We start from the raw sequence: 19,632 nt of genomic DNA on the forward strand, positions 1-19,632 counted from the left end.
TTCCGGACTACATTTATAAAACTTATATGAGCTTACTTTCTTCCTTCTTGCTTCTTTTCCTATAAATGTACTAATATACAAAAATTTACTTGTAATATGATGAAGCCTTTCTCTCACAAAATCCCTTTGAATTCTGCCTCTAATATACAGTCCTATCTGGTGTCTTAGTAATGACGTGTGTTAGGTAACGTATGGAAAGATGTATATTTATATTGGGTGTACAATTATTATGATCTGTTCTGGGAGATGTTTTATCAGTGTGTTACGTATAAATATGATTAATCAGCCGCCTTTAAATTTTATGCGTCGGGGAAAAATAAAGGAAATGAATTTATAGACACACTTTCAGCTTAGCTTTATTGTGATTAAGTATGTCTTTGTAGAAGTTTGCGATTTATGTCGAGAAAAAGTAGAAACAAAAAAACATGAGTAAATTAGTATTATGACCCTTCGTGGGCCGAGTACATTAGTTAGTTACATATAAATGTAATCATGCCTTCCCCAACTTCTCTTTCTTTAAGAAAAGAAAGAAATACAATTATAGACGATTGATAAGCTTAGCTTAGTTTAGAACAAGGCCGCAAAGAAAAGGCATCAATAAAGATTAAAGAACACTTTACAGTAATTAGAAACGACTGATCTCTAAATCGAACCGTGATTAGAAAAAGTCGGCTATATTTAACATCGAAGCAGAAAGTGAAAATGAAACTAAAAATCTCATGCCTCGCATTGATATTATTCTTAGATTTTAGTGGATCTTAGTCATTTATCTTGTTTGAAAGTTTCATCCAAAGTAGTTTTTGGATAAAAACCAAGAGGAGCCAAGTAGTCATTAATAATGAACCTATACAAAACACGCAAGATTGTGTTGTATAGATCTGTGCCTTTTATTAGTAAGTCCTAGAGTACTTTAACCTCTCGGATTTTTTTTTTATTTTCGATGAAACTGATTTTTAGTATTTTGGATTATTCGGGATGTTGTTCTCATCTTTAATGTCATGCGCACAAGAAAACATCCAACCTTCTTTAATTTCGTATTCATGTTGAACTCGAGAATTTTATAAGGTCGAACTTGGGAATCTTTATGTTGAACTCGAGAATTTTATAATGTCGAACTCGAGAATCTTAATGTTGAACTTGAGGCGTTTATAATGTCGAACTCGGGATTCTTTATGTTGAACTCGAGATTTGTATAATGTCGAAATCGGGAATCTTTATGTTGACCTCGAGATTTTCTTTTCATACTTTCCAACATGGAAATGTTTATATTTAAGTCTGACATTCATACGAAATTTACAAACGCAACTATTTAGGGGTATCGATTGCTCTCCTATCGTCAATCATGATCGGGTAGAAGTGTTAAATAATTCGTAATTATATTCCTTAATTGACAGCACTGTGATTAGAATTTACCTCTGTAATTTAGCACGATCGCATCTAGCAGGGATCGGGAATTAGTAAAACCACCGACTTTGTCATTTGTACTTGATAATAACTTGTAATGATAATTTCTGATTTTGAATTTGTGCTTAACGATTGCGATGATTATGATAATGATGTGAACAATATTGCAATGATTAAGACGATGATGTGCACAATATGCGATTATGATTATATAACAAATAGAAAGCATTTTAACTGACACTTTTGAAAATTAAATTGAAAAGTATGTTGCCAGGAATTAGAAAGCCTTTAAACTGATACTTCAAATAATTATATTGAAAAATGCTGAAAAGAATTTGAAAGCATTTAAGCTGATACTTTGAAAATTAAACTGAAAAAAATATTCAAAAGCACTTATAAGGATTTAAACTAATACTTTGAAGAATTTAATTAACAAGAACTTTGAAGTGAATTTGAAAACAAATTTAAACTTATATTCTGAAAAAAATTTAATTGGAAAAATGTTGGAATGAATGTGACGGTCTTTAAACTGAGGAATAGAAATATTTTTGAACTTTAAATTAAGGAATTTAAAAGGAAAAGAAGTTTATATACAAAGACGTAGAATTGCAGCTATTTAGAGAAAGGGAAACCGTCAGTGCGGATGTTAATTGAATGTTATGCTGCATATGAATAGGCTTTTGCCGAGGTAATTTAGAAAAAAAAAAAAAAACAGAATGACAGCTCATTACAGATAAAAAATACATCATTAGCCGATTATTCGGAAATCTGAAACCTACGGTACTGATAGCCGTTTTAGGTGATGTTTTATAACATATAGATTTAAAGATAGAAAGAAAACAATGAAGAAAAATACGATGTTGTGTTTTTTTTTATCGTAAGCTATACACGGTGTAATGTGAATGTAAAAATAGAAAAAAAAAGAGAAGAAAAACACAACAGCTAGCAAAACAAAAAAAGGGTATATGTTACTTGCAACGAGCAGCTAACATGCTGGTCACATTTTCCTTTGATCCTATAAACAAGGGACCTGCTCGGCGGTGATGAGTAGACGATTTGAAAGAGACATTTTGAGGAAGGAGTTGTGGCTTTAAGGACACCGGTGGGACAAATAATAAAATTCTCTTGGGAGGTTGGACGGGTTGATTTCTATAAAAAGTACGGCCTTAAGAGCTCTGTTCCGCGTGGTCTCCGAAGAAGACGTAGAGTTAATGAAACTACGAATAAAAGGCTTAAAGAAGGGGCAGAAAACCTTGCCCCAACTAAATCAGGAGGGACTTTCAATTTAAAATGCTACAAGCAGGGGGGGGGTCTCGTTGCTGAAAAGTTCGAGGCTTGAGGTTATAAACAAATTGAGATGGTGTTAATAATATAATTCGCGCATTACAAATCCAGAATAAGAAATATGAGACAGAAGTATCCAAGTCATATCATAACGTTTCCGGTACAGTAGAGATGGAAGTATCAAAAGAATTTCGAAACGCCTCCGGTAAAGTGGAAGGGGGGCATCCAGACAAGAAATATCGTTGAAGAACTCCTTTATGAAGAAATATGCAAGTAATTTAGAAGGGACTCTCGATATTAAATACTAGAAGCATGGGTGGGGTAATCCTTGCTGAAATGTGCTAGGCTTGAGAGTACTAAAGATCAAAACAGTATTACTACTACAATTGACCCATTACACGTCGTGTATGAAGAAATATTAAACGTTTCCGGTACGTAAGAAGTATCCAAAGAGGAAAAATTGCCTCAGAAGGAGGTCACGGGAGTAACAAGCGTTTATCCTTCTAACGCCGACTGATTAATCCCGAGTTGTGTGGACTAACCATGCAAGGATATAGTTAAACGCCCTTGAGATGAAATGCGTAGGTTTCAAGTGGCATACGCCTCGGACGGTTGAGAGAGATACTAGAAATATGGCTAACAATGCCTGGCCGTTTAAAACTGCCTCAAAGTCTGAGAAAAGAACTCTGGACGTGAACCAATGTCCTCAAAGTTTTAACTCCACTGGTCGATAGTAAACCACTCTTCGCAGTGTCTGCACCACTTTGGACAAACCAAGGCGAAGTTGGACGTAAATTTCCGGATAGAGTTGGAAAAAGTTTATGAAATACACGCATTTCCAAGAATGTTTAAAGGAAGTATTAGATAATGCAGAATTGAGAGAATGACAAGGTGTTGGGAAGTAAGTTGTCAGCTGCAATAAGATAACAGCTGCATCAAGTTGGATAACGGTTCTGATTGCAATACTAGTGGTTCTGATGCTATTCGAAGGGTTTATAAGTATATAGTAGTCAATGAGATAATAATCGTTAGTAGTGGGCATTTGGTAAATTGGATTACTTAAAGTGACACATCACCAAGAATTTCCTTAAGTTGGACTCGAAGAATACCAACATGTAGTCAGCTGAACAGCAGGCAAACGGAAGAGAGTTACACAAGCGTGCAATGCTAAGAAAGAAGCTTTTCTCATGGAATGTAGTTTTAGGTTTGGGCACAGATACACAGTATTATAAATTATTGATAATGTTTTTTCGTGAAAGTTTGGCGAAGAGGAACATAGATTGGAGCTCAGATAAGCACCTTCCTGAAAATAATAATAAATAAGAGGCAGTCTCGCAACATCTCTTTTGTTGTCAAGAGTTTGCAGGGAAAAGGAAAGGTCATCCACCAATAGGTTACGAAGTCTACTTTGAAATCTTTCTAGCAGCTCATGCCAAGAGGTGGAAAAAATACTCCATCCTTAGACGTACCTGGCTTTTATATAGGTAGAGAATTGCATCAGCAGTGAGATATCTGCTGGAGCGGTAGAACGTCCCCACAATTATCCAGCTACTTTTGCAACGGATTTGATGTACGTGTTCTATTTCAGATCAGGAGAAAAGGTCAAACGCAGAGACTTGTCAAAACATGAAACCTCTCCAAGACTGGAACGGCTCATTTCAATTCATACCAGATGGGTATCAGAGCGTTTATGATATGAATATAGAAGCTTGGTTTTAGATACATTAAAAGTAACCAACCACCTGTGTCCTATTGTACCACGTACTCAAGATTACAGAAGAAAGAATCAGAGACCTTGGTCCTTTACGGCCTTTGATGTGTTGCGATACTTGGTAATTTTGTCTGCATAAATGTCTACGAATGATCATACGATGTGATTGGAAATGTGACTGATGTAGATCACAACGAGGGTTGGACCCAGGAGGGACAGCTGACAGACTCCAGCATCAATACTGTAAGCTTCTGATTTCTGCTCATCAACCGCTACACTTACGAACCTATCCAAGTGAAATTATTGAATAATTCAGAAGATATTTCCAGCTATAATATAACGGTAGATCTTGTAATATAACGCGTATATCATATCCTATCAATAGTCTTTGATATGTCAAGAGCAATTGCCCACAAATGAAACCTTCGTCGTGAGATTCTCTAATCCTATGAGATATCACCATTAGCACCTGTGCTGTTGTATCTATCAGAACGGAAACCATATTGCATTTCACTGAAAAGGTTATTTTGGCTGAGGTGGTTGACTATTTCTCTATTTAACTCAGATACCATAAACTTAGTACATACAGAAGATTATTGGCCCGTGGTGAGATAAAGATGACGGATTACCTGCACTCTTGCTTCAACTGCGAAGTATTTATCAAAACCTGGCCGTATTGGACGCTTAAATATTATATTTTCATTCCTGCATATTTCGTATATAATATTTTATTTTAGAGTTTATGATCTATCGATTTTTGTATATCATAAAGCTACGATTTAGTATATATATATACATATATATATACATATATATATATATATATATATATATATATATATATATATATATATATATATATATATATATATATATATAAAGGTGTCCATAAAGTCCGTGTGCGCCTTAAAATATTTATAATTTTATTTGTGATTGCAATAGAAATAAGATGTAAAAAGGATTTGATTTTGGAACAATTCATTTTATAATTACACACGGACTTTATGTACACCCTGTATATACAAGTATATATATATATATATATATATATATATATATATATATATATATATATATATATATATCATTATGACTTTGATGCATTAGCTTGAATCGAAATGGAAACAAATATTTATGAAAAATACATGTATATATATATATATATATATATATATATATATATATATATATATATATATATATATATATATATATTTAATCGAAACCCAAACGAAAACTTATGAACGATTACTGGTAAAATTATTTAAGACAAGAAATGGAAGTACATAACAATTAAACGATCCGGATTTAAGCCTGACACAGAAAATACCATACATCCTATCGTATTAATAATATATATATTCATATAATTAATATATTCGCGGCACCTGTGGAAATTCCACAGCGGAGTATGTCATATGTTAATATATGCATTCTGTGGATGCTCAGAGTAAATGATGACACCCCTGTATTATTATAGCTGTTTTGTTAAAACACCAAATGTATCTATCTAAGCTAGCAGGAACGCCCGGTCGTAAAATTAGCTTATATATGCTTGCATATATTATTGTAGAGTCACTTCGATTCTTACAAAATTGTGATTTCAAAAATAAAAAGTATATCCGTATAACTAGGGTGCATCAGCTTGATTTGAAACCGCACCCCAAACTTATGAAGAATATATATATATATATATATATATATATATATATATATATATATATATATATATATATATGTGTATATATATATATGTGTGTCTATATATATATGTATATATATATATATATATATATATATATATATATATATATATATATATATATATATATATATAGTTCTTTAGGTACAAGTGAAATCGAAACTAAGACTTATGAAAAATTCCTGGTAAAATTATTTATTAAAAAAATAGATTACTTCAGTGCAATTAACTATAATCGAAACCGAAACAAAGACTTTTTAAGAATTCTTGGTAAAATTAGTCATTACAAGAATTTGAAGTCCATAAACATTAAACGACAATCACTCGGAAGGAGAAAAGTGTGAGCGTGACACACAAAAGAACGCAAACGCTACCGTATTAATAAATATATAATAGTCATTTCGTTTCAACACATTTTTTATATCATCCAAACGAATCACCTTTCAGTCTGGTCACTTAAAGATAGGTAGCCATTTGTTGATATTAGGCGCTGCATGTAGGAGTACGTCGATACTTTATTGCATAAACAGAAAAAAATCCAGCTTCATCGTAACCAATGACGGGGATGTACATGCGTGTGCGAATTGGTCATGAACAGGAATCTACCCTTAAATTTTATACATCGGTGAAAAAACGGTCTTCTCGTATAGAATGGGTGTTCTTTGGCTACAACAAAATAAAGTTAAATGCTTGCGAAATACGGCTTTAAAATTTAGAAATATCTTTCTTTTTAACTGCAAGAGAAAAGACCAAAGACAAAAAGTGCATGGTATCCGTGTACGAGGCGTACCAATCTGGTTATTATTAGTCTGACAAGTAAAGAGAAAAAACGACTAGAGATAAGCTCTCTCTGTAAAATTGGCTAAAGTAAAATTGATATATTTCTGTTTTATGGCTCGCCGAAAAACGGTACATTGGATAAAGGTCTAAGAACTAAGAAAAGTTTAACCAACGCGACTCGCCTAAAAGCATTGACTCTGCCACTGATTCTCTGACCTACAGAGCGTTAAATTTTCAAACGCCAGCGTCAACTCCGAACACACCCAGGCCTTTCTATTTTATAATACACTCTGTCTTTGCTACCCGTGGTTAGATTCCCCAATGCTTCCCACATGCCTTGAATTGAACCGCATTAGTTTATAGTTCTCTCTATTTTATCCGTTTCCATTTTAAGAATTTATCGATAGGATTTATTTTATAGACAGAAAGGAAAAGAGAGATTGTCTTATGTGCGAAATGGTAGGGTTTTAGAAGAATAAGATGATGAAAATATTTAAATCAGGGGACAGAAAGTGGGATAGGGGCTTAAATGTTGAATACATTAATTTATTCGAACAATGCGAATGAAATAAAGAAGGCAGTGATAGTTTTGCATACAATAATTATTGTTGAGAACCTATTTATTTTAATAAGTCTTTATACGGATTGGGTTGCTTCAAAATTATTTTTGAGACTATATTATGAAAAAATAGCATTGACTGATTGAATTACAATTGATTTTATTAAACAACTCGCAGACTGGCGCCTAAACTTGCCTGTCGTAAAATTCGTTAATATAGTTTAATCTATGCGCATTTCGTAATTATTATTCAAAGTCAGTTTTGTATTGAACACATACACACACACACACACACACACACACACACACACACACACATATATATATATATATATAGAGAGAGATAGATAGATAGAGAGAGAGAGTGTGGTAGATACATAAATAGGTTTCCTTATTTTTAGTGGTACTTTATCATTGCAATTTAACATTTGTTCGGCTCTTATTTTATACTTTCCTTTTTTTCTCATTTATATCACCAACCCCTTAATTTAGTTAATTTCTAATTTTAATGATTTTAAGTCGGTGTTTTCTTATTCCCCTTATATTTGTATAATGACGATATTTCTCCTCTTTTGACACGAATCAAAAAAATACAAAATATCATGGCTTAAAAAGGTTTCTCCATTTTTTGTATTTAAACACTCATCTACTTGATAATATAATACAATCTAATGCAGGTCTCTCTCTCCCTCTCTCTCTCTCTCTCTCTCTCTCTCTCTCTATATATATATATATATATATATATATATATATATCTATATATATATATATATATATATATATATATATATATATATATATATATATATATATATATATATTAGGGTGCCGACGAAAAACTAATCTATGACATTGTAAGGCTAGTCGGGTATAAGAATTACGGAATGAAAGATGAGACAGTGCCGTTATCCTTAATGGCATTAATTGGGTTGAATTTAATTATTCATGAGGTCGGCACTACAAGAACTTGTTTGGGTTATATGTGAAGGTTACCCTGTGTATTTAACCGGAAAGCAGACACTCCTTAAAATATTCCACAGGATGGCAGTTTTGAGAAAGAAGATTTATTCAAGGAATCTGCGTTTAAATTTAAGCACAGTTAGAGAGTGACGGAAATCGTATAGAGTGATTTTAGCATGATGCGTGTTTTTTTTTGAAAGAAGGAAGCATAGGATAGAGTGCAGTCAAGCACTTGCCATGAAAATCATTCGATGGCGTATCCGAAATTTTGCGTGGTGTCTTCTCGAACTTTGCAATCTTTCTGTCGAACTCTTGAATCACATCACTTGGTACGGAGTAACACGTATAACACTTTATTTAATCTACAGTGATATGATAACTATCCCTAAAAATCTTAATGACAAAATTATTGAGGCTTGACCTATGTAATGATTGTATATTCATTATAATTTACTTCCCTGGCAGAACAAGACACAGCCTTATTATTGCTATAACAATACGTAAATTGTATTTATCTGAAACTATACCCTTGATTGCAATGTTGACTCTTTTTTTCCCTATATAGTATGAGGTTGACTAAAAAGTTATTGCAGAATTTTTAATTAATTTTGAGTTTAAATAATCTTTTTCAAATAAGCTTTGGTATAATACCTTTACTTTATATATCATTTTAAGATCGTTTATGTTATATCTTTTAAATTACACTCGTTTTAAAAGAATTTTTATTCTTTTCACAGCATGGACATCAAAATTGAAAAAAAAACAAGAAAAACAGCAAATTAACATATTGTTCTTATTTAAATTAATCCTAGGCCGATAACCGCTGAAATAGTTTGCGATATCAACGAAGCGTTTGGTCCAGGAACGACTACTTAACGCAGAGCACATTTATCTTTTTTTAAAAATGATGAGTTTAGTAGTCAGCCATCGGATGTTCACAATGTTTAATTAAGCGCCTTAGTCGAAGTCAATCCAGCACCAGTTCGAGATTTGAATTAGAAGTAAATATACGTCAGTTTCCAACCACATGAGAGAAATTAGAAAGACAAAAAACTTAATAAATGGGTACCTCACGAATTGAAGGACATTTAATCTAATCTAATTTTCTGTGCTTAAACCGAAACGTGGATTCGATGAACAAAGGTTCTCTCCTTAGAACCCCATGCCTGTCGAACTCTCTCCCGATTGCCTGCTTTCCAGCTGATAACAATTTGATTATCTTCAAGTCCAACGCAAACAGGTTCTTTATGAGCCGTCCCCCTAAGTAATCCGATTTACAAAATCCCCACTAGATATGTTTACTACGTTATAATCAAATTGATGGATACCCATTAACCCGTAACCTTGAGTGGCTTCCTGACCTTGATAAGTGGTGATTTCTATGTATAAAAAGTATCATCTTGCCTTCTTTTACGCAATAAGAACGGCCCGTTTCTCGACCGGGTTGTAACTTACGATTAAAAGTGGGTTCTTTACGATAACCAGCTCAGATCAGCTCAGTGGTTAGACGCCGAGGATGCATCACGATATTTCCACGAAAAAAGGGGCACGCTGATAGTTTAGTGGTCTGCGAATGGTGCAATGTATTACAGTTTTCTGAAATGCAGGCAGAACCCTTACGGCGGAGTATTAATGCCTATCATTAGATGAATAGTATCAGAAACTTGTACAATAACACCCAGCATTTGTCAACAGGAAAATACACTATTCTCCTCCACCACAATGTGTGAGCGCACGTTGCTAAACGGACTCTAAAAAAGCGGATTTGGACTAGGAAACTCTGCCTCAAACCTCTAATTTACGGACTGCCTATTTTTTAAAGCACCTCCACATCTTTCTGCATCAGAAATGCTTCTAAAACCCAATACATATCAAAAACGCTTTTAGAAATTTAATCGACACCAAAATGCAACATTCGTATGTTACTGGCAGTAAATACAGTTGTCTTGTGTGGCCTAAGTGTGTGATTTTAATGGGGCTTATTTTGATCAACACATTTTTGTTTAAGCAGATATATATTCATCTGAATTTAAAAGTTAAACGTCGCAACAACTAACTTTTCACACACACACACACACACACACACACACACACACACACATATATATATATATATATATATATATATATATATATATATACAGTAAAACTGGTAATCAGTAAAAACCTGAAGTGACTGCTCAATACTATTGCAGAGCAATCGTACACATGGTCCAACATCCGAAACATATGTAACCAAACAGATAAAAGGGTAATAAAAAAAAATTTAAAATCATATATACAATGATCCCTCTCGTGGGTTGAGCATATTGCGAAGTGATATACAAACCGCCATTAACGTATTAAGCGACGCTCTTTGTGTAAGCCAATCGAGCTTAGGAAATTGGGCGATAGCAAAACATCAAATCACTACCCGCACAGTCCCGAATAGCGTACTCATAAGAAGCCTTGACTCTCGTTTTGGGCGGTCAGGTTTCGAACCGGGCTTGAGATAGTTGTCTGTTTAGCCACACTGATGAGCTGTGATACAGCGAAACAGTAATGTATGTGGATGACGATACTGTTTCTTATCTTGGGTTGAGCATATTTGAATTTATATACGAACTGCCATTAGTGTATTCACTAATCGCAAAACAGCAGCCGAATAGCATGATGCTGAGAAACCTTGTTTGTCGTTTAGGCTCAGGATTCGATCCTGGCCTGAGGTAGTTGCCTATCAAGCGAAACAGTACTGTGTGTAGGTGACTATATATATATATATATATATATATATATATATATATATATATATATATATATATATATATATATATATTATATATATTATATATATATATTATATATATACATATATATATATATATATATATATATATATATATATATATATATATATATATATATATATATATATATATTTGGAATTAATTTCAAATTACACTATTACGATGAGAAAACTCACGGATTCATTACCGAAAATGTTCTCGCTCTCTCTCTCTCTCTCTCTCTCTCTCTCTCTCTCTCTCTCTCGAAGTATTGATAGTATTAAACTCTTAGAAGGCAAACCTTATCATCGACGTTCGAAAGAAGCAGCGATATCTCATTGAACTCCCCTGTGCATAATACAAATAAAACCGGTTAGATCAATATGGCCGAATCTTACGACATTTAAATTATAAATGTTAAAATTTTATACGATATTTCTTCGCTGTTGAGATTGGTCGTGTGTTTTGTTCTTTTCTAAGAGAATAAGAGATGGCTTCGTGGCAGGGTTCGAATCTCCCGACCGCTAGTTATCGTGTCTGCCTGCACTTCTTATATTCTCAAAAGGATAAAACACTAGTGTGTGTAGGTATTTAAAAAATTATGTTTAACAAATATATATATATATATATATATATATATATATATATATATATATATATATATATATAATCAGGGAGGTGTGATTTGCGGGGAAAATGGTGATCAACGAATGTTTTACCCTCGAATACTCTTATTGTCATAGAAGTCGGTGGGCTCGTCTATTTTTTAATCAAATCGATTAATTGCTTGCCTTAGTTACAGAAGCTTCAAAATGTACTGGGAAGGAGGTTTCATGTAACCCCTAACTGTGATGCCCTACAAAGCACATTGTAGTATACATTGTACTGTAGCGAATTCCAAGTAAATAATATCTTCACTAAAAGAGTAGTTTGCAAAAATCTAGTATCATGGTCCAACAGTGCTCTAAACAAGAACGTTTATATCGAACGTGACCATGTCTTAGGAAAGAATTAACTATTCCTTTTTAAAAGGTTTGTTAGAGAATCACTTGCATTCAAGTTAAACTTCAAGTATCATGGTTTAACTGTTTTTTTTTAAGTAACGTTCCCTCTGAATGAGAATCTGCAGATCATATTATAAGCTTGACTTTTCTACTTGGGCTTAAACTTCTCAAGTTTACTTACGATATTAGGCTAGATAAAAGTGTATTTTTTTCTATTAAAAATGTTAGATACTTATCAGACGAATTTAAATAGAAACCTACGTACGAAATTAAAAAAAAAATCGGTCATCCCATTTATCGAGACCTTAAAAAAGAACTTACATCAGCGTGGCAAATCGCTCATCTACATATATTTATATATATATATATATATATATATATATATTTATTTATTGTTCTAAAATATAGTAGATGTGCACTAACAGATGCCACATACAACTTCAATGCATCTAACCTTACAGCAACTATCTTATGTAGCTTACGACCACCATTCCTGCCACATTCACTTCTCAAAATAAAATGCCACATTACATCCTATGAGCAACACCATCAACATCGATACACCTATAGAAGAAGACGTTCCTATTTTTTACTTTCAATATATAGGTTTTTCTCCGCTACCAGTTGGGACCGGGTTAAATTGTATATTTTCCAACGATACTGAGCTTGCGCCACAAATATCTGTTTTTTACATATATACACATAATATACTTTTTCAATTTCCCGATTTAAAAAAAAAAATTCTTCTTGCTCAAATTATGCCCATTGTGATAAGCTAATATCTGGAATAGCATATTCCGGAATCCACTTCTACAACAGATAAACGAACGCTTTAGAAATTATAGAACATGACATCGTTATCTAAAGAAAAAATAATGTTAAAAATCTGACTAAATTAAACAGTTTAATGGATTCTAATAACTCTCTACATATTACCTCGGTGATGAAAAAACAAATTATATTAACCGATTGGCGTCGCAAAAAAAAAAAAAATTCAGATAGCTAATCAGTTTTCGTCGTTAGAAAATGCAAACCAAATAGCGTATTAACACGTTGTCGTCGTTGTATCCAGAGTAAAATCGTTCTGAAAAAAAAATTACCCTAGTACGTCGCTCTATACAGAAGACAATAACTTTGTTTTTGTCGATAAATGTTTACATTAGCTTAACTTCCACAATTTTCTTTTACATAACGACTATTATATAATATACGAGGGGCGTGCAATAAGTAACGCCGCTGACCCACTTCCCATAGCAGTAGGGCAACTAAACTTGGCACAGTTATTAGTCTTTCTCTACATAGGATCCACCCAGAGTTATGCATTTCTCCCATCGTTTGATGCAGCTATGTAGACCTTTTTTGTAGAAAACCGCAGGTTGTTCCTCAAACCGCGACGTGATTTCAGAAATCAAAGCTGCATCATCTGGGAAACGCTTTCCTTTAAAAAACGACTTCATGGCTGGGAAGATGTGGAAGTCACAGGGTGCAAGGTTTGGAGATTAGGGAGGATGGGGCGTCATACGAGTTGTGGACCGGAGCGTTGTCCTGCAGGAGGAGGGTACCTTTGCTGATCTTGCTCCGCCTCTTGATTTTGATAGCTTCTCTTAATTTCCTCAAAAGTTAAGCATAGTAGGCTCCTGTAAGTGTTGTACACTTTGCCAGGTCATCTGTCATCATTACTCCGTCCTCGTCCAAGAAGAGTCTGAGCATGAGCTTCCCAGCGGAGGGCTGCACCCTTGCCTACTTTGGAGTTAGTGAGTCCAAGTGCTTCCACTGCATTGACTGAACTTTGGTCTCTGGATCATAGTGATTGACCAAGGTTCCATCCTGTGTAATCAGTTTTTTGAAAAACTTTGACTCATCTTCTTGGTACATCCAAATCCATCCTCGGGCACTCGACGCGTTCTCGCTTCTGGAATGGTTTGAGCAAACTGGGAATCCATCGGGCAGACACCTTATGCATATGCAAATGGTCATAAATGATAGTTTCCACAGACCCTGTACTAATCTTGACATCTTGGGTTATTTGGATAATAGTAATGCGCCTATCGTCCAAAATGGCAGCCTCAACTTGACGGGCAGATGCCTCGTCAAAGGCAGAAAGGAAGCGATCAGGTTTGGGAGCTGTTTCCAAATACTTAACGCCATGCTTGAATTCACTATGCCAGTGTTTTACAAGGCCATATGATGGGGTATTATCACCATAAGTTTCTTTTATTTCATCAAATGTCTCCTGTGGTGTGCGTCCTTTCAAATACAAAAACCGGATCACTACTCAACAGGTCAACCAGAGGTTAAATAGGCCTTTGTTCGATAAGTGCATGCTCATTGGCTGATAGGAAGGGCGCGGTGGATACCAGGAAGCTGATTGGCTAACGAAAATCTCAATAGAAGATGCGTATATAAAAACGACAAACAACCACAGAATTCGCGCATAAGCCTGAAGAGTCCCAGAGTGGATGAAACGCGGAATATTCAGTGTAGCTTAATCGCCATATACATTTTATAACTTACTAACTAGCTCTACCTACGTATTGAGCTTTTTTAATAAATACTTAAAGTTTACGCATAAATCTATACTTTCGTATATTAATTTTATATGAGTAAGTTAAGGAGTTACATATATATATATATATATATATATATATATATATATATATATATATATATATATATATATGTTAAGTACAAAATCGTATTTAAATTTAGCGGAGACCGTTAAATTTAGATTGTATATTTTGTCTATACCGAAAACCGTTCTAAAATTGATGAAGTTAGCGGTTAGCCACCAACAACACAGCAATCGTACGTTACTTCTTTACGAGTGAGAGATGCGTCAACTAGGCAACGTCGGTTTTCGGGTCCTTCTAGTGCATAATATATTAGGGCCCTGTTAGTGTACATATATATATATATATATATATATATATATATATATATATATATATATATATATATATATATATATATATATATATATATATATATATATAAAATATAGACATTTGTTAAAGCTAATATCCTATTTACTAAGAAGTATTTCTTTATACAAAATTGGTCTATTTATATTGTAAAATTTACCCTCATTTCCACGTTAAATATAAACTAATATTATTAATCTCTTACGAAGCATTCAATATAAACTCAACGTCTCTTTACCTAATCTAATAAAGCTTTATACAACACTACACAACTACAACAGGATCGGATTAGTATTTTTCGTAAAAACATATGCAGTGGAACTGGTATTGTGATGACACGCCCTTTTAAAACTCAATTAAGTGAGATACCATTATCAGTAAAACAGATACCATAATATTTACTTGCAACACTTAAAGACCAAAGATACATACAAATCGGTAGCCAAATCGACCCATTTGTTCCTGAGAAAAATGTTGAATAAACAGAGGAACAGTAAGAGAGAAACATTTAGAGAAAATAGTATATATTGATGTGCATGTGTGTATATCGTGGTTTGGGTGTGTATTATGGTATGGGTGTGCATTGCTGAGTAACGACCAGGAAAAAAGACAATTCAAGCGAGCAATATTCGAATGTATGAATGATTCGATACATTGTCACAGAGGGGTGTATCGCGTGAAACGAATTATAAACAATCTACTAGTTGCCTCATTTAAAACTTCTCTGATCATCTTAACTTCCATGATAAGTGCTCGTCTGAGAGCCAATCTCTGGTCTCTCCTCGCCAATCTTTCACGATAAACACCTGTCTAGCTGAAAACACTGTCCAAACCTTCCCCCACTCTTTATCTGTGCCAAAGCCAAAAAATAGATTGCAGGAACGATGTTTCTTTCTTAGAAGTGCTCGCCTGTGGAACTCTCTTCTGTTTGCCTGTTTCCCACCTGACAACAACCTGGATGTCTTCAAGTCCAACATAAACAATCCTGATGAACCGCCCTCTAATTGAGACACTTTATCACACCTCCAAAACTAACGTACTATACACGCAATAACCCTTATCCCGGAGTGGCCTCCGGGCCTTGATTAGTGGTAACTAACTTGTTAAAAATGAAAATCTTTTATCTTAGTGCTCGATAAAAGAGCGAAATATTTTTTTTATTATTTGGTCGCTATCTGTTTCAGTAAATAAGACTTCGTCAAGCGACCCAGCACAATTCGAAGCTATGGCTCTCTTTTCTTGACTATACCGTAGAATAATTAAGTGATGGAGCATTCGCAGTATTTTCTTATGAACGTTAATTGTTCATTGTATTTTTTTCTCGTCTTAATTTTACGGTGACCAAATTAAATCAACAAGATTCAAATCTGATATTTTGCCGCCACGCACAGCGTTTCTGAATGATATAAAACCCTACGATTTATTCAGTGCATGCGTCCTTTTTGCCGCCTCAGTTAATTCTCGTAGGGGGTGTTTTGTCAAAGATTGTTAATACTGCCAAGGTATTTAAGCTGAAAACACACACACACACACACACACACACACACACACACACACACACACACATATATATATATATATATATATATATATATATATATATATATATATACTAGCAAGGCCACCCGGCGTTGCTCGGGATGGTATAAGTCAATCAGAAAATGAGAAAAAAAATTGAAAAATACCTGTTATTCTTAGAATAGAGGAAATTTTATGTCTATGAATCATTTGCCATATTGAGCAAAAGAATATATTAAATAATTGTACTTTCCCTAGGACAGGAAATTTACAGCACGTACATGGAAAACTGGCCTTACCTAGGGCGGGTTATTTACAATGCATATTTAAAATAATTTACATAATTTTCTGTTGTGTAAATTTTTTCTATGTCAAAGGTAAGAGTTTGTTTTTACATCAGAGTGCTATAGTGAAGAAGAACCTTATTTCTCATTTACAACTCATACTACCCAAATATATTACATGATTTTCAGTTTTAATAACTTTTATGCACGTCACGGGTTGGATTTTATTTGTTTTTTTCATATAAGTACTATACTGCACAAGTACCTTGTTACTTGGGTTGAATAATGAACAAGTACGTCATTACTTAGATATAGATGAAACTACTCGATAATTTTATATCATTTTCTCTTGTTCTAACTTTTCCGTGTGTCACAGGTGAGATTTTTGTTTTTACATCAGAGTGCTATATTAACGAAGCACCTGAATTCTTATGTAATCTGATACTACTGAAATATATTAAATTATTTGCGATTTTGATTACTTTTATGTACGTCGCAAGAAAAATTTCCTTTGTTTTTCAGATAGGTACTATACTATATCCAATACACATAAATATACAGACATATGCACATAATTAAAATTCGTAATGATCGGTTAATTAGTTTAGGAATGAATCCAATACATAGAAATATATAATAATATACACATAATTAAAATTCCTAATGATTGGTTAATTAGGTAAGAGTGAATTCAATAATAGAAATATATAATCAAACACACGTAATTAAAATTCATAATGATCGTTTAATTAGTTTGGGAGTTAAATTAATACATACAAATATATAATCAAACACACATAATTAAAATTATTAATAATCGGTTAATATGGTCAGGAGTTAATCTGATAAAGGAAGTATATAATCATATACCCATAGTTAACATTTCTAAAGATCAGGTAATCAATTTGGGATTGAATCCACTACATAGAAATATATAAATATATACACCTAAATAAAATTCATAATGATCGGTTAATTAGTTTAAGATGAAATTTAATAACTAGAAATATATAATCATACACACCTAATTTCAATATATAATGATTGATTAAGAAGTTTAGGAGTTAATCCAATAGATACAAATATATTAATATATACATATTCTTAAAATTAATAATGGCCGGTTAATTAGTTTAGCAGTGAATTCAATACATAAAAATATATAAATATATACACATAATTAACATTAATAATGATCGGTAAATTAATTAAGGTGTAGATTCAATGCATACAAATATATAAACATATACACATTCTTTAAAATTCATAATGATCGGTTAATTAGTTTAGGAATGAATTCAAGCAAACGTTTATTACTTGATATATTTACATGATTATGGGAATGTAACAAATAAGCCGATATATAATATATCCTGTATATTTGGAATATGACATTTTCGTAAAATGCAACAAACACATTTTCCGTGTTTTGTTATATAAAAATGTTATTGTATAATTATTACGTGACATTAAAAATCAAGAATATCAGAATGTAAAAAAAAAAAAAAAACGAATGAAATGGTGGTGTTCGAACTCGCAGCACTGATATTACTAATCGGTGACACTACACACTGCACCAAAGAGACAACTGCTTTCATACGCTTGTTAATTTACTTAATCTCTGTTACAGATTGTGGGCATGCACACAACGACGCCATGGGCGCTATACTTGTCAAGTTATCATTTCCTTCAAGTTTGAACCCCCTTTTTTATTCCTTTAAAATTGTTTTAATCAATTAAATGCCCCTAATAAAATTTTGCACTCTATATGCAATCTTTTGAGCTACTGCACGCCGTCCAGAGACCATCTGTCTAGGAGAAGATACAATTTAAATAACGGAAACAGACACACACACACAGAGTGAGATTTATATATTAGACTAGCAAGGCCACCCGTCGTTTCTCGGGACCTTATAAGAAAAGTTTTGAACATACCTGTTATTCTTAGTATAGAGGAATTGTTGATGGCTATGTATCATTTGCCATCTGGAACAAAAGAATAGTTTACCTATCATCCAAATTCCAGGTAGAAAATGCTTAGTCAACGAATTACTGTACTTGGTCAAATTAATTCGACTTTGCAAGTGAAATATAGGGCCTGAGCAATTGGTACTAATAATGACCCACATCAAAACTGAACCTCCACTACCTTGCAGCGTTGAAATTTTGCACTCAGGATAAAATTCTTCGTCTTTCCACCGACGGGCGTATTGTCTGCCACCACTTCCTAGCCTATTGAACTTGCTTTAATCGCTTAAAAACACGGTTGGCCAATATGATGAGTCATTATCTTCATTGTGTCTGATGAAGTCCCGATGGTGCTTTCTGTTCTTTATAGAAATCACTGGCTGGCGCCCTACAACATATCCTCGCAAATTATATCCATTTTATCTGTTCTTGGCAGTAGAAAAAGATAACTTTTTAAGAAGATTGACCTGTTGTTGGATTTGGGGAGCCGATTCAAATCTGTTTCTTAGGCTGCGAATCTGGATAACATTGTCTTTTCTGTTAGAAGTACGACCAGATTTAAGGGCATCACGAACACTGCCGGTGTTTTGGTGATTTTAAACAATCTTTCTTACCGTTTCCTGATCACATTCCGACCTGTGGCCGATTTCCCGATTTGATAAACCAGACAGGTGGAGATTACTGCGCTCCTGATGATCACTAAAAGAAAGCCGTTGCATGGACTAAATGTTGCGTTGTACAACCTGGAACAACCAACAACAATTACGATAAG

This window comes from Euprymna scolopes, chromosome 31 (genome assembly GCF_053919585.1).
Source record: "Euprymna scolopes isolate OS-2025 chromosome 31, ASM5391958v1, whole genome shotgun sequence".
Lineage (NCBI taxonomy): Eukaryota > Metazoa > Mollusca > Cephalopoda > Sepiida > Sepiolidae > Euprymna > Euprymna scolopes.